At 40.3% G+C, this 26,930-nt stretch overlaps 3 non-coding genes across 3 annotated transcripts; 2 read left to right on the top strand and 1 right to left on the bottom strand.

Annotated features, from left to right (window-relative positions):
• Positions 1-4,211: 4,211 nt before the first annotated feature.
• On the bottom strand, positions 4,212-4,284 carry TRNAT-AGU (transfer RNA threonine (anticodon AGU)). Its single transcript has one exon. It is a non-coding gene; the product is annotated as a tRNA-Thr (tRNA).
• Positions 4,285-6,965: 2,681 nt separating this feature from the next.
• On the top strand, positions 6,966-7,091 carry TRNAL-CAA (transfer RNA leucine (anticodon CAA)). The gene is made up of 2 exons: positions 6,966-7,003; positions 7,047-7,091. It is a non-coding gene; the product is annotated as a tRNA-Leu (tRNA).
• A 16,087-nt stretch (positions 7,092-23,178) lies between these two features.
• On the top strand, positions 23,179-23,251 carry TRNAT-AGU (transfer RNA threonine (anticodon AGU)). The gene has a single exon. It is a non-coding gene; the product is annotated as a tRNA-Thr (tRNA).
• Positions 23,252-26,930: the final 3,679 nt, after the last annotated feature.

Genomic DNA, 26,930 nt, shown 5'->3' with positions numbered 1-26,930 from the left:
AATTTGAAGCCGATTTGGGAATGCACCAGTATTCCATATTTCTCCTAACAGAGGGACTACGAATCTTTTGGAGCTCTGACAGGAAAGCATACAACTTTCCTATTGATGTCGAAAGACAAATTGGAATCGAATAAGAAGTTGGAGGAGTTTTGAAGACGATTTCGGATTTTGGAAACTTTTAGGAATTTCCAAAAGGCCTTACGTTTTTTAAAAATAAGCTAGATACAGGAACTCTATACTGTTAGCTTGGCGGGGTTGCCCGCTTCCCCGCTAGTGGAGCAGGGCTCTCCCCCTTCGTACTAGCAGGGCAGGGCTCCCCCTTCCCGCTGGCCAGCAGGGTTCCCCCTTCAAGCTAGCAGGTCTGGGCTCCCCTCTTCCTGCTGGCAGGGCGTGTCTCACCTCTTCCCGGGGCGGGGCTTCCCCCTTCCCGCTGGCAGGGTCCCCCCTTCCCGCTGGCAGGGCAGGGCTCCCCCTTCCCGCTGGCAGGGCAGGGCTCCCCCTTCCCGCTGGCAGGGCGGGGCTCCCCCTTCCCGCTGGCAGGGCGGGGCTCCCCCTTTCCGCTGGCAGGGCGGGGCTTCCCCCTTTCCACTGGCAGGGTGGGGCTTCCCCCTTTCCGATGGCAGGGCAACCCCTTCCCACTGGAAGGGCGGGGCTTCCCCCTTCCCGCATGCAGGGCAGGGTTCCCCCCTTCCCACTGGCTGGGAGGGATTCTCCCCTCAGGTCGGCAGGGTGAGGCTTCCCCCTTCTCATTAGCAAGGCGAGGCTTCCCGCTTCCCGCTGGTAGGGCGAGGATTCCCCCTTCCCGCTGGCAGGGCGGGGCTTCCCCTTCCCGCTGGCAGGGCGGGTTCTTCCGTCTTCCCGCGGGCAGGACGCAGGCTCCCCCTTCCTGCTGACAGGGCAGGGCTCCCACTTCCCGCTGGCAGGGCAGGGCTCCTACTTCCCGCTGGCAGGACGGGTAACCCCTTCCCGCTGACAGGGCGGGGCTTTCCCTTTCCCACTGGCAGGGCGGGGCTTCCCCCTTCCCGCTGGCCAGGAAGGGTTTTCCCCTTCCCGCTGGCTGGGCGGAGTTTCCCCATTCCAGCTGGCAGGGCAGTGTTTCCCCCTTCCTGCTGGCAGGGCGGGGTTCCCCCCTTCCTGCTGGCAGGGTGGGGTTTCCCCCTTCCTGCTGGCAGGACGGGGCTCCACCCTTCACGCTGGCAGGAAGGGGATTCCCTCTTCCCGCTGGCAGGAAGGGGTTCCCCCTTCCTGCTGGCAGGAAGGGGCTCCCTCCTTCACGCTGGCAGGGCGGGGCTCCTCCCTTCCCGCTGTCAAGGTGGGGCTCCCATTTCCAGCTGACAGGGCGGGACTCCCCTTCCTGCTAGCAGGGTGGGATTCCCCATTCCCACTGGCAGGGCGGGGCTCCCCCTTTCCGCTGGCAGGGCGCGGGTACCCCCTTTCCGCAGGAAGGGCAGGGCTCCCCCTTCCCGCTGGCAGGCAGGGTTCCCCCTTCAAGCTGGAAGGGCAGGGCTCCCCTCTTCCTGCTGGCAGGCTGGGTTCCCCCTTCAAGCTGGAAGGGCAGGGCTCCCCTCTTCCTGCTGGCAGGGCGTGGCTCCCCTCTTCCCGGGGCGGGGCTTCCCCATTCCCAATGGCAGGGCGGGGCACCTTCCAGCTGGCTGGGCGGGACTCCCCATTCCCGCTGGCAGGACGGGGCTCCCGCATTTCCACTGGCAGGGCAGGGCTCCCCTTCCCGCTATCAGGGCGGGGCTCCCCTCTCCCTGCTGGCAGGGCAGGCTCCCCTTTTCCCACAGGCAGGGCGGGGCTCCACACTTATCGGTGGCAGGGCGGGGTTCACCCCTTCTTGGTGGCAGGGCGGGGCTCACCCCTTCTTGGTGGCAGGGCAGGGCTCTTTGATGCAGTCATCATCTCACAAATCATAAGATGAAAGAACAATTGTTTTCAGTGATTCCAAAGATTTACAAAATATCAGTGTGTCTTTATATGGGGATGATCAGAGGTCGATGCTGTTTTTCAGGTCAGAGCAGTGTTCAATCTTCATCCTGAGATTGACTAGTTATTTCACAAGGTTGTTCATTATTGTTATTGTTGCATAGATTCTCATTATACGCATTTTTAAATGACAAAGTTTTAGAACCCGATCTTTGTGAATAACTTTATATATATATATATATATATATATATATAATATATAAAATCGTAGATGCAAAAATGCTTTCTCTATACATATTTTCTTGTCTGATGTTCCCTCACTATGTGTGATGGTGTAACACTGCTGAGGTTTTCATCACACTAAAGACTGCTTGGGTCGGCACTCATGAAATTAGGTCTCCCTTGCGAAAAGATCTAGTACTCTTATTTTGCATAGTAAATCTTCATCATTTAGCTAAATCTCCTTTACTTCAATGTTTTTATACGCATCTGAGTGGAACTTCTGTAAGCTACGTATATTACCAGAGTCCTTTACCTAGTCACCTTTACAAAATATACAGTATTTACCAAATATCACTATTGAACATCTTTTTTTGGGCGACTTAAACATTTTCAAGTACGTAAAACTGTAATATGAAATGGTTGGATTTATTATTACAATTAGGGTCGCTACTCCAGGCCAAGGTCTATAGAATAGACAAGGCTAAGACTGCATTAAGGGTCGCAACCAAAAAACACTGTCCAAAAGGATCTCTTACCCTAACAATTTAATTATGAGAATTATTAGTTCATTAACCTCTCTCTCTCTCTCTCTCTCTCTCTCTCTCTCTCTCTCTCTCTCTCTCTCTCAAAATTTCCCTACTAAACAACTTATTACTCTCCCTTAAGTTTAAATCCCTCTTGGCTTCTTAATTTTTGTTACAAGCCTTATATTTCTCTTTTACTTTATTTACGCCTACCCTATCGATCCTCTTTTATCCCTGCACAAGCCATTCTTTTATATCATGCAACTGCACTTTAAAGATTTTTCCCCCACAAATCTATGATATCTGCCCCATTACACTCGATTACATTTTTTTCACCTATAATTTTTCCTCCCTTCATACCCACAAACACTCTAAGTTGACCCTATGACCTCATCATAAAATTATAGTTAATCTACATCCGCTTCTTAATAATACAGTTCTTGAAACATAGCCCGAAGTTTGTCCAATCATTTTTCCGAACATTTCCAACCATATTTCTATATCATCATTACACCTTATCTACATTAACTTTACAGTCATATAAATAATGATCAAATTAATGTCAAACCACTCCTCTTTTTACCATTATATCTATCAGCTTACTCTTCAGTCTACTCTGTACTAATAAAAAATCTAACAAACGTCTATCGTTAGTCATTTCTATTTTCCATGCATACTTATTTATCTTATTAGATAAATCTAACTGCTTTGCAAACAAGTTTCATAGTGCTCTCTCTGTTCTCATTTACTCTTGAAACTCCATAACTATCAAAATTCTATCTCATTTTATCACCTAAATTCGCATCAAAATCTTCCAGCACAACCACCCTTCCATGTACTCCAAGAAATATTACAAACCACTCATTCTTTTATACACAAACTATCATAAGTACTCCTGCCACAACCATCTTATCCCCATAACCTCAATCTCAGGTTTTCTGACCCTTCAAGTGGTACCCCTTGTCTAAGCGAGATGTCGTAAGCCCTTTTATGGCGCTACTGTAGTTGTTAAAATTCATCAACTTTAGCCTGATAACCTAGCCTTTTTGGGCCTTTGTATGTCACAGCCACTATTAATGTTGACGTAATATATTTTTTTTTTTTTTTAGTGCATGAGATTAGTTTCAATTTCTTTTCACACTACTAACTTCGCCAAGACCCAAAGTAAAATAAATATTGTTATTGTTTTAATCGGCGCGCGCGCGCACACAAAAAACAAACACAAATTATACATTTAATATATGTAACATGTAAAAGCAAAGAAGTTTCTTCAGTTTAACTCTCTTAAATCTAACATAGGGTTTTACTTTTCATCATAACTTAGATTTTACCGATTTAAGCATCTCACAATGTACTGATTCCATTTATGTAATTCTCATCTTTTCTTACGAAAGAGAATATAAATTACATGTGATTAAAGCTGAAAAAAATGACGACAAGCAAAACACCCCATCAACCACTGCCGCAATTATTTCAAACAGCTGATCTTACGCTAACTGACAAACGAACTAACATGCAACAGGAAAAGCAACACTTGCATGCCTTCAGGGAGGATCGAACTCCCGGCCTCTGGTTTACTAGACCAGCGCTCTAGCCACTGAGCTATGAAGGCTGTTAATTTCCTCAGAAATTTATTGGCAAGTGCCAAAAAAGGGGGGTTTTTGAATCATATACTATACTCTTTAAATCAAGATATTAATGAAAAGTATATATAGTCATTGTAAATCCAGTTACTAAATTTAAAAAAGAAATATACACTTACCAATGGTGAGAACATTGTGATGAGTTGAAGGTGGAGGAGAGAAGCAAAGAAGAATTTTAGACTTGGTGTATTTTTGAAAATTATTTAAAAAGCGATTGTGGTAAAATGCTTCAAGAAGTAAGGAGGGAAAATAGAACGTTGAAGACAAGAATGAAAAGCAAAGTGAGGATAAAAATAAAACAGGATGGCTGACCAGGGTGTGCAAAGGGTTTTCTGGAAAAGGAAAGGTTCCAGTTAGGGAAAGGGTCTAGAATCTAGATGTAGCTGGCGAACTGATAAGGCATAAAATTATTATTTATATCTAGAGAGGTATATATATAGAATGATTAAGATTTCGAAAACTAACATATAAGATCAAGTTTGTTATGAAATAGTAGTTGAAGAAGTTTAATAAGAGGACATGACACCCCCCCCAAAAAAAAATCATGACTGATTAAGGTGCGATAGGTGTATGTTAACTCTGAAACACAGTGAAGATCCAAAATATGTATTCGAAAAGAAGTTAGGATATAAGGAATCAACAAAAAAATAAATCAAAGATGAATTTATATATTGAAGTTAAATTCTCGAACTTACATTAGTCTCTTTTTATAGTTTATGAATGAAAGATCTGTTTTAATGTTTTGCTGTTCTTAAAAATGTTTCATTTTAATTGCTCATTACTTCTAATATAGTTTATTTCCTTATTTCCTTTCCTTAATGGGCTATCTTTTCCCTGGTGGAGCCCTTGGGCTTATAGCATCCTGCTTTTCCAACTAGGATTGAAGCTGAACTAATAATAATAATAATAATAATAATAATAATAATAATAATAATAATAATAATAATAATAATACAAATAGAGTAGTTTGAACAATTTGAAAAATACTAGGGTGTAAAATATGAAACGTTATCTAAAACATCGCAATGCTGCTTTCTATATATTTAAATGAGGCCAATTTGAGAATGGATGAATTAGTAGCTTTCCATTTTCATTTTTCCAAGTCTTCTCCTTAGGGTCTGCCCTAGAAAATGACATTAGGTTGCATTTCCTCTAGTATTTTACTCTTAGATTAAATGATGGTGGATTATTGGTACTACATTAACTAGAAAAAAGAACAAATAACTTCAATTTTAAAATTGATTCTTGTATGAATACGTGTTATCAACAATGGTATTCTAACGATCAAGAATGGTACGAGTACACCTACAGAAAAAAATAATTATGACTACTTCAAACTTTTATTCCTATCGAAAAAGCAATTGCTTCGTTCTTTATGAATGCTTAAAAGGAAACATCCACGATATATATCGTTAACGTTCATACTGCAACTACTGTTCTGTATTCCAGCATCCCAGAATATATTTACCAATTACAATATTCTCCTTTCTCTTGCCCTCTTTACTTAATATAGCCTACACCCTGAAACTTATCATGGGGCTAAGTATCACATATTTTCTATCCCTTGTTTAAGTATCTAATCAATCTAATTACACTCGCACTTCTATCTAGTTTCTCTTCCTCTTGTTTTGTTAAAGTTTTATAGGAAATATTTATTTTAATGTTGCTTCTATACTTAAATACTTTTATATTTCTTTATTTCCTTTTCTCACTGGGCTATTTTCCCTGTTGGGGCCCCTGGGCTTATAGCATCCTGCTTTTCCAACTAGGGTTGTAGCTTAGCATTTAATAATAATAATAATAATAATAATAATAATAATAATAATAATAATAATAATAATAATAATAGATGAAGCTTTATTGGATTTTCAATCATGATCGGGTTCGTTCCTAATCCTTCATTCGCAAGGAAAAATTTGTCGTCCCTTATTAAAGCGATATTAAAAACCTAATTTTTTCTTGCTCTTCTCCTTACTAAATTACCAAACGTACAAGAGGGTAAGCAGGCATTGAAAAAACATTTACTGCCTCTAGTCGTGAAGAGGCCACTTCAATTTGCTTTAGTTTCTCTCGTATTCCGTTCTCTTAGATAAATTCAATTTTCTATGAAACTTTATTGACAAATTTATCTCGGTTATATTGAAAAAGAATAACGTACATGAGAACTGCGAAAATTACCACTCGCGAGGATTATTCTTCTATTAGCAACACAGGTAAAGGGATAGACTGATAATTCCACATAAATACTCAATTTAACGGCTTTACTTTGTTATCATTTAGATCACCATAAAAGTTCTCATGCTGAAGTAATATGTTCCTAGGATTCTGACTATGGCAATAAATTTTCATCACATATTCACTGTTAAAGCAGCAGGATTTGTTCCTGGTTGAGATTCATATTTTATATATACAAAATTGACTTAGAAATTACAACTGTTATCCCTACGCGACATGATTTACATAACCATTAATTTATGAACAATGCAAATCAAATTCTAGAACACCACGCAGTTGAACACCTTCCACTCAGACTACAAAGCATAATCTTCCGTCTGCGATACAGTCCAATAGAAGACATGCAATGATTTGTCAAAGAAAGCGGCACAAAATGATTTGATCTTATCCCATGCGACTTTCTCTGGTGCCCAATGTCAGGATGGCCGAGTGGTCTAAGGCGCCAGACTCAAGATTGAATCTTCCCTTCCGATAGAAGGGCGATGAACAGTGGGATTTCTGGTCCTCTCTGAGGGCGTGGGTTCGAATCCCACTCCTGACAGTGAATTTTAACATTCTATTTGATATAAAATGTATGTTAGGTACAATTTAACGCCATAATCTTTCACAATAAACATTTCAAAATTAAAACGCTTTTAAACAGTAACTTACAAGACCAAAAATAAAATGACATCTAAAAATAACTGTAGAATTTATAATAAATATTTAGCTGTAGAATGCGTAACCCTAACTCAATAGAATAAAAATAGATGGAGAATATCTAAGTCACCTAAGATTTGCTGATGACATCATTATCATTGCTCACACCAAAGAAGAGCTTCAACATATGCTCACCGAGCTAAATGAAGCAAGCAAATCAATTGGCCTCCACATGAACTTCCAAAAGACCAAAGTCATGAGCAATAAATATACTGAAAATGCAGATCGACATACTTGAAATTGAAAACCAACAAATTGAGGAAGTGGACCACTACATCTACCTAGGACAACGAATCTCTCTACATGACGCCTGTAAAGAGAGTGAAATAAAAAGAATAACCCTCGGTTGGCAAGCGTTTGGAAAAGCCAGTACAGTGTTAAAAAATAAGCAGATTCCTATCATCTTAAAAAGGAAAGTCTATGATCAGTGTATCCTCCCCACTGTCACCTATGGGGCCGAAACTTGGAATCTAACAAAAAACCTTTCCCTTAAATTACGAACAATGCAAAGGGCACATGAGAGAATTATGCTAAATCTAACATGGAAGGATAGAAAAACAGCTAAATGGATACGTCAAAAAATTAAAGTAATGGATATCCTTGAAACCATTAGCAAGCTCAAATGGAACTGGGCGGGGGCACATTGCCAGGATAACAGACAACAGATGGACATCACGAACAACCTTCTGGACACCCCGAGGATACACAAGAAACCGAGGAAGACAAAAAATCCGCTGGCGAGATGACTTAGACCAACATAAGCAACAGTGGCACAGAATAGCTTGGGATAGAAGTCTGTGGAGGAACCTAGGGAAGGCCTACATCCAACAAAGGACTTTTGAAGGCTGAAATGATGATGAACTCAATAGAAAAAAAAAATAAAACCTATAAATTAATGATATTCAGGATCTGAATCTTCCACTTTAAAAGCAAATATAAATGTATAATTTGATTACTAATCTAAAGAGCGAAAAAATCTAAACTTTACACCCTACAGGTTAAATGAATATAAAGATATTTTAAAGGCTCTGAATTAAATATAAAGGAGTGTGAATATTTCTCTACTAAATCAAGTAGAAACACCCGTTCTACTGATTGGGCACATGGATACTTAAAAGGATCTTAAACTGCCTAAAACATGCTTAATTAAATACAGAATCTTAAAACACAATTTAGAAATGTCTCTACATATCAATACGGTAATTTCATATATAAACAAAATGTATTAATTTCAATATAACAATTAAAATATTCTAGATGATTTGGTAGTAACCAATACGTTTAAAGATTAGTGTTCTAAATTAAAAATGCAGCATTTCTACAAGTTTTCCCTAGATTTCCAGGTTTGTATGTATCTGTTCCGCCGCCCCCCCCCCCCCAAAAAAAAAAATTATATGGTCCTTTGTGATGAATAGAAAGAACTTTATTCTAATTTTCAAGATCTTGAGCGAGTTACGACATGCCAATTCAAGATTCAAATTGTACGTGCAATAGCTAATTTTTTAACATGATAACGTATTTCCTAAATTTGAGCCAGTTAATATTGAAGACAAAAAAAAAAAAAATTTATGGGAATTTCTTTAATACTCCCTTGTCTAATAATAATAATAATAATAATAATAATAATAATAATAATAATAATAATAATAATAATAATAATAATAATAATAATAACCTGCATAAGCTCACATTTAACCGTGAGTCTCAACAAAAGCATCTTATCACCAAATGAAAGTGTGATTATTATCTGTAATTTCATGGAACATTTTGGTCTCAAGCTGAATATGCGTCTCAAAAGAAGTTTTCTGTGAGACCTCTAAATCTTAACTGCATTGACATTTGGGACTTAATACAAGCTTTTAAAAATTTTCAATTGTTATCAGTGATAGCAAAAAAAGGCCCTGTCTTATTTGTGACATAAATCACCGGCTAGCAATGAGAAATTGGTTATAATACTTATTAGAATAACACTTCCTCTTTATAAAGTAACTCTAAACAATGCTAACATCCTTTTCACAAAAAGGTCTATGCAACTCGAGTCACAAATGTTGAGCAGTATTGCATGATCACAAGCGAGTACAAACTATTGCTCAGAATTTCACTTCATAAATTCTTCAATATTTCAATATCGCAATTTCCACTGATGTCAAAACACCTAAAATGAACCGCTGCCTATAAGAACTATAAGAATCGCAAAACCGCCAGAGGTTTAGGGAGTAGTAGATAGATCGAATTGCTATTGCTAAACTTTCTGACAACCTCATCTATACAAATTATCAGAACATAGGAGCTATAAACTATTTTTTTTCTTATTTTCGAATACAATAACTAGATTGCTGAATTCAAGTAGTGACTCCTTTAGGAATGAACGACTGGATCAGACCACAATAGCCACACTGAGATTTTCTTTTTACTGTGAAAAAAGGCAAGAGACCAGTTCAACATTGTTTTGATACACTGACAGGTAAACGAAATAAAACTACGGTCACCTATAACTCACACAAATTAGATTATGGTGATTACAAAATCAGATGGAATAGCATTAAATCACTACACCAGAGCTCATCATATTACCAAGAGTAGAGAAGCACAGAGACGACGCTATTGCAATGATGGGAGGACCATCACTTTCCAGGAGTTTTTCCTAAACAGCAGAGTCAAGACTATTAGATGTAATATATATATATATATATATATATATATATATATATATATATATATATATATATATATATATATATATATGTATATATATATATATATATATATATATATATATATATATATATATATATATATATATATATATATATATATACACTTTCGTTTCAAGAACTTATTCAGTGCGCAATCAATTTATTAAGAATCCCCTTGAGTTTCCTTAATGCCTTCTAACAAAAGCAAGCTAAAAGTTGCAACCGACTCGATTAGCTATCTGCTAATTGTAACCATAATATCTCATCATGTGCACTAAGTTTGTTCTTTTTCTTTCTACGTACATAAAACATCCTATTCAGATGAAATGCTAACCAACTTTGCTAACTCGCATCTGTATCCAAAACTTGCCACTGTCAACGAAATTGTTATATAAGGTGTTATAAACATATATATATATATATATATATATATATATATATATATATATATATATATGTATATATATGTATATATATATATGTGTATATATATGTATATATATATGTATATATATATGTGTATATATATATACATATATATATATATATATATATATATATATATATATATATATACACATATATGTATATGTGTATATATATATACATATATGTATATGTATATATATACACATATATGTATATGTGTATATATATACATATATGTATATGTATATATATATATATATATATATATATATATATATATATATATATATATATATATATATATATATATATATATACGTATATATATATATATATATATATATATATATATATATATATATATATATATATATATATATATATATATATATCACAAATTTTAAGTAATTTGTATTTTTCCTAACATACTTACCGAGAAACACTTTGCATAGGAGTCACTGGTGGCTCCTCTCTAACGACCAGAGTTTTGCGTAGTTTACCCTACTATATCCAACGTGACCCGTTAGCGGAAGAGAACGTGACCTGGGGCAATGCCCGAGGTCAGCCATGTGGCGACGATCTCTACCTAGTCAGTATGTTTCACGTAAGGAACAATACTCTAGGACTGTAAGGCACTGCGGGGACGGTTGGGGGGGCCATACCTGGAAAGTGTTTCTCGGTAAGTATGTTAGGAAAAATACAAATTACTTAAAATTTGTGATTTGTTCCGACACAGACACTTACCTCGAAACACTTTGCATAGGAGACTTACACCTTAGGAGGAGGGAGTGCCCGTAGCCCAAGACCCCAATGGACAGTAGGATAAACTACACAAAAAACTCATTAAGTGTGGTAACACTTACCCTTCTGCGATTTTCTTCCTTGTTCTTGTTCCATAGTGGCGATTCTTGAGGCTTGTCTAATGAGCGATAGCTCTGAGGACAACTGATAGTACGAGAAAAAGGGGGAAAAGGTGACAACGAAAAATAAGCCTCCCCGTGTCTAGAACATTTGTGGTTCCCTATCGAGGCCGGGATTTAGTTCGTCAATCCGAATGGAAGGCTGAGATGACCGGCCCGACCGAAAGCCCATCCTGGGAGTTCCTCGTACCGTCCTTGAGAAAATGATCAGTGAAATGTCGACCGGTTAGACCAAGTCCCTGCTCGAAGATCCTGAGCCACCGACATGTTCTTTACAGATGAAAGGACGGTGCCTAGAACCCTAACATCATGAGCCCTTGGTTCTCTTGGCACTGAAAACCCCTCATTTTAGGGAGCTTGTCTAATTCCTTGTCTGACCCAAAAGGAAACTGTATTCTAGATGTTCTTTTTCGTTTGACCCCAGGAAACGACGAGGTTCTTGATAGACGGACGGGGCTTCGCCGTTCCTTTAAGACACTTCCTAATCACCCTGACGAGGCACAATTTCAAACCTTCCTGGTTTACCTCATTTGGGATTGCTGGGATTGTAAAGCTCTCACACCTCGGAACCCAAACTGACGGATCCTGTGTCTTGGCGACGAAGGAGGAGACTAACTTAAGGGGTCTCTTCTTCCAACCTCTAGAAAACTCCTCCTCATACGAAAATCCTTGTAGCTTGCCCACCCACTTAGCTGAGGCTAACGCTAACAAGAAGAGCACTTTGAATGTGAGATTCCTGCCTACAATGTCTCTTAAGGGTTCGAAAGGTGGTTTTAGGAGCATATCCAGAACCCTTGCCAGGTCCCAATTCGGGATTCTCGGGGCAGAAGGGGCCTGATTGCTCGAAAGTCTTGATGAGCATGGACACCTGTCTTGAAGAACCGAGAACTATGCCTCTCAGGAGAAAAACTTTACCAAGGGCAGTGCGCACTCCCTTAATCGCTAGGATTGTCACGGCCAACTTATCCCTGAGATGGACCAGGAAATCCTCTATAATGGGCATGGATACTTTTAATGGTTCTATCTTCTTGTCCTTGTCCACTTGACGTACATCGTCCACTTGGATTGGTAGATGGCCGTAGAGGATTTCCTCAGGTAAAGGGACATCCTCCTATCTGTCTTGCTTGAGTACCTTTGTCTTTTCAGGAGGAACTGGATAACCTCCAGGCGAGAAGACGAAGGGCTTGTGGGTTTCGTGAAACCCTTGAAAATGTGGTCGTCTCCATAGATCTGGTAAGTTGGGAAGAGTCCAGGGAGGGAGAGCGGCGAGACTCATTAGGTCTGCGAACCACTCTCTCTCCGACCAACAAAGGGGCTACCAAAGTCATTGTAAGGTTGGTTGCTGCCCCCATGTTGAGGACTCGACTTATTAGGGAGAAGGGGGAGAAAGACGTACACGTCTAGATCGTCCCATTTGAGTTGAGACACGTCCTCCAATGCCGCCTTCGGGTCTGGGACAGGTGAACAGAATACGGAGAGTTGTTCGTCCTCCTTGTTGCAAACCGATCCATTACTGGGTACCCCCACATCTGAAAGATGTCGCTTGCCACTCGCGGATGCAGGGAGCACTCCGATGCAACTATTTGTCCTGTTCTGCTGAGGCCGCCTGCTAGGACGTTCTTCTTCCCCAGAATGAAGTTTGCTGTAGGGTTGATTTCCTCTTTTCCTTCCCAATCCAGGATCTGAAGTGCCAGTCTGCACAACTATTTCGATCTCAGCCCTCCCCCTGAAAGGGCCGACTCGAACTGGGAGAAGAAGGTGACTGCTGATGTCGCCCTTCCGTCTGAGAAGCCCTGGAAAAGGATGTCCAGGGTTTCCCCTGTCTTGTAAGTCCCGTTTGGTCCACTTTCCCTCGAGTGGTAATTACTTTGTGGCCTCAGGAAGGGAAAGTGAGGACTCCTTCTGGGCGGTGTAGGCTAGAACTTGTTCAAGCCGGAGGTCCCCGTCTCCAACTCCTGTAGGACGGGTTCCACCAGGCTATGTAGCCTTTAATCAAGTCGAATACCCTCCTATACGCGGAGTCCTCCATCGCCGACGTCGTTTCACCAACCACTCCTTCCGTCCTGCGCTGGGGAGAGTCATGGTCCCGGGCCCTTCGTATCTTCTTAACGTATGCAACCAAGGTTGCATTGTCCGACATCAGGGCCACTGAATTCCCTTCCAAGTCTTCCGTGAAATAATTGCAGGTTCCCTGGACTGCTCTCATCTCTAGGACATTGCTTTGCAGGGACTTCTCCCTTTCTGTCCAAGTCCCATTCGCTGTCTTTTCCCCGGAGGTGCGTTCCCCCTCCTTCTTTCTACCCGTCCGTAAACTGGCGGATTCTGGAGGTTGGGAGGACAGGGGCATTCCTTTTAGAGTGCGTGACCGATCCTGCCACCATTCTACGGCTTGTCTGGTTCCTTGCCGGACTGGCACCACTTGTCTGGGGAACTTCTCTGGTTCCAACTCTCCTTTAAGTTCCATTGAACCCTCCTTGGGATCTGTCTCCCATGCGGAACTAGCCTCTCTAAGGACACCAGATGTCCTACCAACCTCTGCCCCTCCTTCATTCTTCTGGGATGTCCTCGAAGGAAGGGAAGGAGAACTTTGTCCAGGTTGTTCAGACTGCCTATGGGTGGAAAAGGTCTTGACCTGTGACAAATCCAGGGTTATTCCCAATGTAAGTCATTCTGTTGGTTTGGGTCAACTGAGATTTAGCCGGTCTTCCGGGGCACCTTGTCCTACCCCTACTAGGACTCCTTCTCACTAGTCCCAAGTGGACGGCCTACTAAGGCCTAATACTTGCCTTGTGCTCTTGGGCCCTGTAGCAGTTTGGCTGAACTGTGACCTTTGGAGGTGTCCTTATTCGGGTGAACACCTTATCAATGGCTATGCCCAACTTTACGTCCCTCTCCTCGGAAGGAGCCAAAGATGAATTCTTCTAGACAGGTTCCTCCATAACCCTGTTAGGGCCAGTTCGCCAGTCAATTACTTCTTGAGGTATTGGCTGCTCAATTTGTGTCCCCTTATCAAGGAGATCACCCTCCAAGATTCGTGATGGGGTGTAGATTCAACACGGGCACCTCCGCTCCGACGGGACCTGCGGCTAAGACCTTCCGGAGAGATGGGCACCTTTGTCACTTAACGAGCCTTTGATAAAGGCACAGGCTCCTCCGTGGAGGGGTGCCACGGAGGGACCAGAGCACGTGTAGAGTCAGCACGGGCCCTCCCCGCTCTGAAAGAGTCTCGCGGTTAAGCCCTTCCAGGTGAGAAGGGTGCCTCCATCATTTTGAGCCTTCGAGGTGGTGACGGGCCCCTCCGTGAAGGTGTCAGAAGACTCCTTCCTCGGCCTGACTCATCGAGGCGGCCCCGGGAGAGCCTCCAACAGAGCTCGTGATTGTAGACAGGACTTTGAGCTGACACTGGACGGGCATTGCCATGGCATCCAGAACCTCCGTCCTCTAGGCGGAGTCCTCCGTTATGACGGGCATGGTCATGGTGGAGAGGGCCTCCGTCCTGTAGGCGAGGCCCCCGTTATGACGGGCATCTCCATGGTGATGAGGGCCTCCGTCCTAAAGGGGGAGTCCTCCACTAGGATGGGTCTTGCCGTGGCGACAAGGACCTCACCCTGTAAGCGGATTACCCCGTTAGCATGCCCTCATTGCCGTAGACCAGGTACTCCGTCCGGGGTTGAAGAGCTATGGCGACGGGCGCCTCCGCCCTAGGTTGTGGACTGAGGATGGGCACTGCCGCAGAGGCGAGAGTCGGGTATAGTCGTCTATTTAGCGGTCTTACACCTATTCGACGGGGACCTTGACGGGACCCTCGGCTCATTCTACCCCCTTAGGCCGACGTTTCCTACCTCCTCGAGGTCCTGGACGACGGGATGGGATCTTCCGTGAAATAGTTCGACGGAGGCCCCCCGTCCCCGACTATCATCTTGATGGGGAGACCTGTCGAGGCTGCCCATCCTAGGAGACGGCTCCCTCCACTGAGCGGATGGAGTGGCTCTAGGACGGGACTAGGTCTACAAGACGAGGTCCTCCGCTCCTCGGCTGTCTCCCTGTCGAGGCTCTTGGAGGCCCTTCTAGGAGGACTGTCTCCTGCTCTCTTAGGTATCAAGCCTGAGGTCCTAGTTAGGTCCCTCAGCTTGTTGTCTGGGAACGAGACCCATTATCCTCGAGGCCCTGGACGACAGGACGGGTTCCTCCGTGAAATAGAACGACGAGGGCGCCCGGCCCCGTCTACCATCTCGATGGGGAGACACGTCTAGGCTGCCCATCCTAGAAGTCGGCTCCCTCCACTGAGCGGATGGAGTGGTTCTAGGAAGGGACTTAGGCCTACAAGACGAGGTCCTCCGCCCACCGTCTGACTCTCTGGCGGGGTTCTTGGCTTGTGTGGAGGGGAACGGGGACTTCCCGTCCCGAGATCCTGTGGGAGACCGCAAGGGGAGTTCCTCCACACAGACTGATCCCCATTCTCCTGGAGGACCTGGACGACGGGACGGGCTCCTCCATGAAACAGATCGACGGGGGTGCCCGTCCCTGTCTATCATCTCGATGGGGAGACCCGTCTAGGCTGCCCATCCTAGGCGACGGCTCCCTCCACTGAGCGGATGGAGTGGCTCTAGGAAGGGACTTAGGCCTACAAGACGAGGTCCTCCGCCCACCGGCTGACTCTCTGGCGGGGTTCATGGCTTGTATGGAGGGGAACGGGGGACTTCCCGTCCCGAGATCTTGTGGGAGACCGCAAGGGGAGTTCCTCCACACAGACTGATCCCCATTCTCCTCGAGAACCGGGACGGCTCCTCCGTGAAACAGATCGACGGGGGTGCCCGTCCCTGTCTATCATCCCGATGGGGAGACCCGTCTAGGCTGCCCATCCTAGAAGACGGCTCCCTCCACTGAGCGGATGGGTTGGCTCTAGGAAGGGACTTCGGCCTACAAGACGAGGTCCTCCGCCCATCAGTTGAGTCTCTGGCGGGGCTCTTGGCTTGTATGGAGGGGAACGGGGACTTCCCGTCCCGAGATCCTGTGGGAGACCGCAAGGGGAGTTCCTCCACACAGACTGATCTCTCTTCCTCCTGTGTCGTCTCCGACGTTCCTCGCTTGAAGGGCCCGAAGGATCGAGCCCCGATGCGGATCCAGGGTGAAGGACTAGCATAGGACCTCCTCCATGTCCAGTGGGGACCTCAACGGCGTCCTTGGTACATCCCACGCCAGCGGATCCCTCCGCAGCTGAAGCGCCTGAGGCCTCTACCCATGAATCTGGTTTTAAGAAAAAAGGAACATTATTAGGCCACATGGGGTCCTCCGCCGAGACGCCGTCCCTACGAGAGAGACGTGTCCCTCGGACCCCCACACACTCACCTGTAGGCGCCTGATCTGCCCTGAACAAAGAAGGTTCCCCCCACAACATCTCTCCCTTGGGAAGGAGGCACCAACTTCTTACACTTCAAGGACTTACCTCGTCCCCTACTCTGGGTAGGGGAGAAGAATGCACTCAACCTGCCCCCTCTCCTGCCGACGTCGCAGGGAAAGACATGCTAGTTTCCCTAGGAGACCTCTTCGAATCCGTCTTCATCGTGCCGCATTTCCCCCATCGGACCTCGCGCCAACCGGCACATCCGGGACACGTGTCTGAAGGCGAACTGGCTTTGACAAGAAAGCCCAACACGAATACCCGGCTCTAGGCCCAGGACAACGGCGACCGTACTCCAAAGCACACACAGAGATCGCTAGACCCAAGCATAAAGCAAGGCAAAGCACTAAAACGCCAATAAAAGCACAAAGGAACGATCCTAAAAGAACACAGATAAGGCACTAATCACTCGTGAAGGAATCGAGACCATGTAGTAACTACATAGTAACACGCACAAAGGGGGTCGCACAGAGAATAAGGAGCGGTGTGTGTGAACACAACGCGACCAGAAAACATACTGACTAGGTAGAGATCGTCGCCACATGGCTGACCTCGGGCATTGCCCCAGGTCACGTTCTCTTCCGCTAACGGGTCACGTTGGATATAGTAGGGTAAACTACGCAAAACTCTGGTCGTTAGAGAGGAGCCACCAGTGACTCCTATGCAAAGTGTTTCTCGGTAAGTATGTTAGGAAAAATACAAATTACTTAAAATTTGTGATATATATATATATATATATATATATATATATATATATATATATATATATATATATATACACAAACATACACACACACACACTGCTTCAGTCACGCCACGGGCTATTTCTTTTCATCCTAAGTCTCTCCTCTATCCTTCTTTAGATATGTCAGAAAATTATTCACATGACAACAGATTCTGAAACTCTCTTTGCAGCAGCATGAAACAGATATGTTCATGTGTTTAAATGCCATTTAATATATCACAAGTTTATTACGTAGTATGAAAGATGTATCATTATAATGTATTTTCTCCAATGTAATTTACCAAAGAGGAATTTTCACTAAGCACTATTTACTATTATATTATAGAAAAAGAAAACAGTTGAGAAAACAAATAATAATGAAATCAACACAATTAACATGATCAGTACGAGACCAAAAATATATGTATATAAGAAAAAACAGTAATCATCAAAGGAGATAAATAAAATATCGGTAATTATATGAATAGAAAAAAAAATGGCGAATTCAACAATACAAATTAGGTAAAACAAAATAACATACAAGATAGTCCATAGTGAAAAAACAACAATTTTCGCCCATCGTTTCCATCATTCCACTTCGCCTAATGATCAGATTGAACAAAGTTCGACTGATAATGAGTTTTAAAAGAAGTGGCTGGATCTTTACGGCCATCTACATAGCAGAATGGTGGTGAGAAAGGTACAGTTTGTTAAATAACAAACAACTTTATCATGAACAACAAGAAATATGCTGTGTTAGAGCAATATTCAGAAGTAATGTGTATCTAGTTATTCCAATGTGATATCAAATGACAAATTAAATTAAATGGATATAAAATTAACTGGTCATCTGCCTGTTTTCATATGAAAGTTTCCTCTAAGGTGACAAACAAATGTTTGCTTCCAATGTATTACCACAAATCGAATTGTGATAATTTTAAATGCTCAGTTATTAAACAATCTACTGTAAATTAATTATTCCTCTAACCCAAGTTCATTAGAGTACACAATTAATCCTGGTTCACACCTATGCAACCGCGAGCACTATCAATTCCTGGTCATAAATATTTTAGTTACACAATCCCTTTGTTTAACGGCATACTTTTTCTTATTACGGATAGAAAAATGAAAAAATAGTACTGCATTAATGGGGAATATGAAAAAAACGAGCATTTATGAAAATTTCTTAAAAAGGGTCCAGCGCTTATGAAAAAAAAAATGAAAATAGTTGTGCATTTGTGAAAAAGAAAGAAAAATAGTCTTGCTTTATGGAAAAAGGGTCTTACATTTATGGGAAAAATGGGAAAAAAATAGTCATGCATTTATAAAAAGAATGGGGAAAAAATTGTCTAGTTATCATTAAAAAAAAGTCACAAAAAACAATTTAAATTTTGGTAGCAATTACTAAAGTAAGGAGGGTTTGAGACTATTGATTTGATAGTCGTCATCGTTTCTAAATATAATGAATAAAAATACAAAACCCCATGGCAATATCTACCAAAATTCAAGTACAATGATTCACAGGAAGAATATGACTTGATGGTGATATTTTGTAAAAATTTTTGCAGACTTTCCAATAGAAAAAAAAAATACACAGGATTAAACTTTCACAAAAACTCATGGCTCCAGCAGTCCTGGAAAAATATTGGTAAGCTCGCTATCATTGTAGGTTAGGAAAAATATTGGTCAGCCCGGTAATATTGTAGGTCAGGAAAATTATTGGTCTGCCCGTTATTATTGTAGGTCAGGAAAAATATGGGTCCGCTCGTTATTATTCAAGGAAAAATACTGGTCAGCTCATTATTAATGTAGTTCAGGAAAAATATTGTTGGTCAGGAAAATTATTGGTCAGCTCGTTATTATTGTAGGTTAGGAAAAATATTGGTCACCTCGTTATCATTGTAGGAAAAATATAGGTCAACTAGTTATTATTGTAGGTCAGAAAGCATTGGTCGGCTGTTATTATTGTAGGTCAGTTAAAATACTAGTCAGCTGGTTAATATTGTAAGTCAGTTAAAAATATTGGTCAGCTCGCGACTATAGTAGATCAGGAAAAATATTGGTCAGCACGTTATTATTGTAGGTCATGAAAAAAATTTGTCGGCTCGTTACTATTGTAGGTCAGTAAAAATATTGGTCAGCTCGTTATTGTTGTATGCAAGGAAAAATATTGGCCAGCTTGTTATTATTATAGATCAGAAAATATATTGGTTAGCTCGTTATTATTTTAAGTCAGGAAATATATTGGTTCGCTCAATATTATTGTAGGTAAAGAAAAATATTGGTCAGCTAGCTATTATTGTAGCTCGGGAAAAATTTTGGTCAGCTCGTTATTATTGCAGGTCAGGAAAAATATTGGTCAGCTCGATATTATTGTAGCTCAAGGAAAATATTGGTCAGTTCGTTATTATTGCAGGTCAGGAAAAATATTGGTCAGCTCAATATTATTGTAGCTCAAGGAAAATATTGGTCAGTTCGTTATTATTGCAGGTCATGAAAAATATTGGTCAGCTCAATATTATTGTAGCTCAAGGAAAATATTGGTCAGCTCGTTATTATTGTAGCTCAGGAAAAATATTGGTCACTTCGTTATTATTGCAGGTAATAAAAAATATTGGTCATCTCGTTATTATTGTAGCTCAGGGAAAATATTGGTCAGCTACTTATTATTGTAGCTCAGGAAAAATATTGGTCACTTCGTTATTATTGCAGGTCAGGAAAAATATTGGTCAGCTCGATATTATTGTAGCTCAAGGAAAATATTGGTCAGTTCGTTATTATTACAGGTCAGGAAAAATATTGGTCAGCTCGATATCATTGTAGCTCAAGGAAAATATTGGTCAGCTCGTTATTATTGTAGCTCAGGAAAAATATTGGTCACTTCGTTATTATTGCAGGTCAGGAAAAATATTTGTTGGCTCGTTATTATTGTAGCTCACGGAAAATATTGGTCAGTTCGTTATTATTGTAGCTCAGGGAAAATATTGGTTACTTCGTTATTATTGCAGGTCACGAAAAATATTGGTCAGCTTGTTAATATTGTATCTCAGGGAGAATATTGGTCAGCTCGTTATTATTGTAGCTCAAGGAAAATATTGGTCAGCTCGTTATTATTGTAGCTCAGGGAAAATATTGGTCAGCTCGTTATTATTGTAGCTCAGGAAAAATATTGGTCAGTTCGTTATTATTGCAGGTCAGGAAAAATATTGGTCAGCTCATTATTGTAGCTCAGGGAAAATATTGGTTACTTCGTTATTATTGCAGGTCAGGAAAAATATTGGTCAGCTTGTTATTATTGTATCTTAGGGAGAATATTGGTCAGCTCGTTATTATTGTAGCTCAAGGAAAATATTGGTCAGCTCGTTATTATTGTATCTCAGGGAAAATATTGGTCAGCTCGTTATTATTGTAGCTCAGGAAAAATATTGGTCAGTTCGTTATTATTGCAGGTCAGGAAAAATATTGGTCAGCTCATTATTGTAGCTCAGGGAAAATATTGGTTACTTCGTTATTATTGCAGGTCAGGAAAAATATTGGTCAGCTTGTTATTATTGTATCTTAGGGAGAATATTGGTCAGCTCGTTATTATTGTAGCTCAAGGAAAATATTGGTCAGCTCGTTATTATTGTAGCTCAAGGAAAATATTGGTCAGCTCGTTATTATTGTAGCTCAGGAAAAATATTGGTCAGTTCGTTATTATTGCAGGTCAGGAAAAATATTGGTCAGCTCGTTATTATTGTAGCTCAGGGAAAATATTGGTCAGCTAGTTATTATTGTAGCTCAGGAAAAATATTGGTCACTTCGATATTATTGCAGGACATAAAAAATATTGGTCAGCTCGTTATTATTGTAGCTCAGGGAAAATATTGGTCAGCTTGTTATTATTGTATCTCAGGGAAAATATTGGTCAGCTCGTTATTATTGTAGCTCAGGAAAAATATTGGTCACTTTGTTATTATTGCAGGTCAGGAAAAATATTGGTCAGCTCGTTATTATTGTAGCTCAGGGAAAATATTGGTTACTTCGTTATTATTGCAGGTCAGGAAAAATATTGGTCAGCTCGTTATTATTGTAGCTCAGGGAGAATATTGGTCAGCTCGTTATTATTGTAGCTCAGGGAAAATATTGGTCACTTCGTTATTATTGCAGGTCATAAAAAATATTGGTCAGCTCGTTATTATTGTAGCTCAGGGAAAATATTGGTCACTTCGTTATTATTGCAGGTCATAAAAAATATTGGTCAGCTTGTTATTATTGTAGCTCAGGAAAAATATTGGTTAGTTATTATTGCAGGTCAGGAAAAATATTGGTCAGCTCGTTATTATTGTAGCTCAGGGAAAATATTGGTCAGCTAGTTATTATTGTAGCTCAGGAAAAATATTGGTCACTTCGTTATTATTGCAGGTCATAAAAAATATTGGTCAGCTCGTTATTATTGTAGCTCAGGGAAAATATTGGTCAGCTAGTTATTATTGTAGCTCAGGGAAAATATTGGTCAGCTAGTTATTATTGTAGCTCAGGGAAAATATTGGTCAGCTAGTTATTATTGTAGCTCAGGAAAAATATTGGTCACTTCATTATTATTGCAGGTCAGGAAAAATATTGGTCAGCTTGTTATTATTGTAGCTCAGGGAAAATATTGGTCAGCTCGTCATTATTGTAGCTCAGGGAACATATTGGTCAGCTCGTTATTATTGTAGCTCAGGGAAAATATTGGTCAGTTCGTTATTATTGCAGGTCAGGAAAATATTGGTCAGCTCGATATTATTGTAGCTCAGGGAACATATTGGTCAGCTCGTTATTATTGTAGCTCAGGGAACATATTGGTCAGCTCGTTATTATTGTAGCTCAGGGAAAATATTGGTCAGCTCGTCATTATTGTAGCTCAGGGAACATATTGGTCAGCTCGTTATTATTGTAGCTCAGGGAACATATTGGTCAGCTCGTTATTATTGTAGCTCAGGGAAAATATTGGTCAGTTCGTTATTATTGCAGGTCAGGAAAATATTGGTCAGCTCGATATTATTGTAGGTCAGACCCCAGTCAATGTATATCTAGACTGTGGGTCAGACAAACTTAGTATAATAACGAAACAGTAAGCTTGAAAGATAAATAGAAAGTAAGCGGAAAGAAATACTGGTGTGGACAAACCATCTGATAAAAATTGCATTTGAAATAATAAGACCGTTTGCATAACCAATACAATAAAATGACCGTGTATCAATAAAGAATTTTATATTGCCCTTCATCAAAATCTGTTCACATATTTCTATCTCTTATCTTAGCATACGTCCTTTATCAACACAAATAAACGCCTACTTGTCCGACAAAATATCGGTTGTGGCCAATGTGGTAGGCATTCAAGTGCATAATCATACTAAAAATAGTCATCGGTTGCATATAAATATTATATCAAAAGACAAATACGTAACAAGTCTCTTGGTCTGACAAAATTATTATTTAGCGACAAATGTTGATAATAAATATAAATTTCAACTAGCCGGTTAGTCTAAATATTTTAGGGTATATCCATTTTAGTGACCACCCAGTTCCCTAAATCTTCATATTCCAGTTGCGAAAGTTACCGCCCGAGTTATTATAACTCAATTGGCTGGTTGGTTTCTTATTCGTCTTTCCATGTGCAATACACTGGCTTTTGCTACTAAGCAGCTCATAAATCATAACTACATTCACAATAAAACAAGGCATTAATCACCTAATGGATTTATACTTAAATCCAGCCCGCCGCCTATCGTTGCGCCTTCATAGCTCAGTGGCTAGAGCGCTGGTCTAGTAAACCAGAGGCCGGGAGTTCGATCCTCCCTGAAGGCACGCAGTGATGGGCACTGACCTTTTCAACTTGCAACTTTTGGTTATAAATATAGAGAAAATGTCCTTGTACACAACCATGTCATTATGGTATTTGGCAACGGTTGTATCAACCCCCCCCCCCCCCCCCGCCAATAAACTTTCATCTTCCTTTACTAGAGCTAAAATGCTTAATAAGAGTATGCAGTAAAGCAAGGGCTGAAATATTAGTGACATTTCCACGGTATTGATTATTGCACAGTCTTTCCCCAGAACCGATTTACAATTACTGTAGTTACAAATGCATACAATACCTGAATTACAATAGCACTGTAAAGCATTACACCACTGTCATGTACACTAAAATCTAATGAGAACGAATTATAATTGGACATAACGTTATCGCATGAAATTTGCATTGGTTCCACATACTTAACAGGAAAATAACGTACTGCTGTAGAAGACATTATATAATTTTAAGAAATATCTGCTTCCATTTTGTGACACGTGAATTTTGTTGGGCAAGTATATTACTTGTATTCAAAAAAACATCCACATGGAACAGGCAAAATGTCGTAAATCTGCAAAGCAAACATCAGAGGAAAATATATAAACAACAAAATATCTAAATTAAAAAATAAAAGATAATGTGGCAAGATGATTTGAAGTATTGCAAACTCTATCATTCATAAGCACTAACGTCAGTATTACTGTCATCAAGATCCTTTAATAATTTTACTATAATCTCACCTATATAATAAGGACAAGTGTCTGGATACATTATATACACACCCACCCCTGGTCACGCTCAGCTCACCTTATCCCTCAGGTAGGAGGGTTTGTGTATGCATACTTATCTAAATATTTAGCAGCCATTTTTGACGGGTCACGTACACTAGTAAGAAATAAACACCTCTGTTACTTGGCTGTCTGAACCGTGTCACCTCCTCGGTATGTGGAACCCGGAACGCTAGTAACAAAAGTACTAAATAGTTTTGCCATAAATTATGGCTACTGGATGATGGCGAAGAAAAAAAATTTAAGTATAATTGAAATCACAGATAACATTGTTGGGAAAAAACAAAATCACTAATCTTAGCGATCTTGTTTAAAGCCTTAGAATCCTGGGATGATACTAAGTTCAGAGGGGGAAAGTCATATTAATACAAAAACACTCAGTGCAAACCTCCGCCACGACAGCTTATTTCTCGAAATCAGCTTGCCTTTCCCAGAATCAATTTCGATCGATATTTTGCTCGACCTTGACCTTACCCTTTAATCTAGGACTTTCAAAATTGAATCTCGCTTCCACGTCTCAACATAATAATTAATCCCTGAAAGTTTCACTATTTATGAGTAAAATTATGGCCAGGAAGTTCACAAACAAACGGACAAACAGGGGAAAAACATAACCTCCTCCCAACTTCGTTGGCAAAGGTGAAAAAAAAAGAGAGAGAGAGAGAGAGAGAGAGAGAGAGAGAGAGAGAGAGAGAGAGAGAGAGAGAGAGAGATAGAGAGAGAGAGATCTGAACCGCATGGCATTAACAACAGGATGACAGTAGGAAATTGTTTAGGCACCACTAGATGATAAAATTTCCTTACGTGGTGTAAAAGAGTAAAGGTGAATGCAACATCAAGTGCAGTTAATCATACAGAATGACCTGAATGTTACCCATGAAATCAACTTGCCAATACTAAGCATAACTCGAGTTCAGCCACATACACGGTGGACAATAAAAGAAAATCCACTCAAAGATCCATTTTGAATTTCTCAAGGAGAGCAGAAACAATTTTGCATCTCGAAAGAGCAAATATAATATGCAATAGGATTGTATCATAAGCATAAAGTACATTAATACATTGTTTTTATGGTTAACAATCCTGTCAATACGAATTATTTACAGACAAAAACCACTTCCCCGAAAGCATCAGTCGAGAAAATTCATGTCCCACCAAAAGAGAACATCATCTACTCTCAGTTGCCAATCACTCAAGTAACTTAGAAGTAATACGTATAAATACGTATAATAATAATAATAATAATAATAATAATAATAATAGTAGTAGTAGTAGTAGTAGTAGTAGTAGTAGTAGTAGTAGTAGTAGTAGTAGTAATAGTAGTAGTAGTAGTAGTAGTAGTAGTAGTAGTAAAGAAGACATAAGGATATGAGCTTTTATAACATGGTTTGGCCAAAAAAAATGCTTATAAGGCAGAAAAAAACGAGGATTAAGAATTAATAAACAATGCAAATAAAAAAAAAACAAAGAAAACCACCTTAATTATGATAAAACAATCAAATTACAAACACAATCTACTGAGATCACCATTCCACGTTTTGTGAAATCCTTATTAACCAAAAATCAAAATGGAGCATAAGTTTTTCCCTCAAAAAGTCCGTCACAACTGTACAAGTCAAAGCCGTAATTGAGGACTAAAACCGAGGTGGTTATATAAAGTTCAACCTGGACGTTACAGACCTATGATGTGCCAATGTTTGGGAAAGGGAGATATTGTGCCCCAAAATAATTGCTAAGACAGAGTTAAGGAAGAGTAAAACTTATGATGGCGATGGTATAGGGTCTAAGAATAATTGCATTGTTATTATTGTACGTGGAGTGTGAGTCAGAAAATGAATGAGAAGAAAAGTAAGACAACTGATTAATTCCAAAAGAAGAAGCTGGATGTTTTTACTTTTAGTGAAATGAAAGTAAAAGGGCAGTGTGTTTGCAGGAATGGACAACATAGGGGAATTATATCTGAATGAGCTTAAAGATGTGGGGTAATTTTGAGATAGGACGAAAGATTGCAAATATTAGTTAAAGAATATGACTTAGATTGAGATAAGCAGTAGTAAAACTTGGTATATATATATGGTCCAGTAATGGAAGAAAGTACTGTATATGAAAAAAAAAATCCTAGGGGGGGGGGGATGGAAAAGAATACGAGTTTAAGAGAACACTCTAGAATTCTGAATCTGTGCCTAATTGGAGATCTAAATGCAATGGTGTGTTACTGAAAACTAGAGGGAGCTATCATTAGGTATGAAGTTTCTAGAATTGAGAATGTATTTTGAGGACATGTGTTTAGATGTTTGATTACCGATTCCACAGAACATTAATCAGTATAGAGTATTTGGAAAATGAAAATGATGTGGAAAAGCTTGCTATATTACGCATTTCTACAGAGTATAATGGAGACAACTTCATATGTGTAATGGTGAGAAGAAGAGTGGCTGTAAATATTGGTTGATGCTAAAGTTAACATGGATATAAGCTGATGAGAAAAAAATGGTAAAATTGACAGTAAATATGATTGAAACAAATAAATTGGATATGAAGGGCGTGCAGAAGGCATATAAGGAGGAAGGGAATAAAATGTGTATTTAAGGTGAAGAAACATTGAAGAAAAGAGTAAATGGACAGTTTTTAAAATTCCCTGATAAGGAATTGGAGACAACAGGAAATCTTATAAGTATTAAAGTGTAGAAAAGGAAAATAGCAATAATAAGTAGTAGGAATAGGTTTTAAGAGATTTAGTGAAGGAACATAAGGGAGCTTATTTGAGAAGCAGTTGCATGAAGGAAAAGCAAATATAAGCAGATAAATCGACAGGAGAGTCAAAAATAATGTGAAAGAAAAAGACAGCTAGTAATAATGATAAAAGGGGGGGGGGTCTGAATAAGAGGTTCAAGGAGGAGAAAAA

Source organism: Palaemon carinicauda, chromosome 37 (assembly GCF_036898095.1).
Source record: "Palaemon carinicauda isolate YSFRI2023 chromosome 37, ASM3689809v2, whole genome shotgun sequence".
Taxonomy (NCBI): Eukaryota; Metazoa; Arthropoda; class Malacostraca; order Decapoda; family Palaemonidae; genus Palaemon; species Palaemon carinicauda.
Note: the sequence above shows the minus strand (reverse complement) of the source record. Positions and strands in the feature narration are given on the sequence as shown.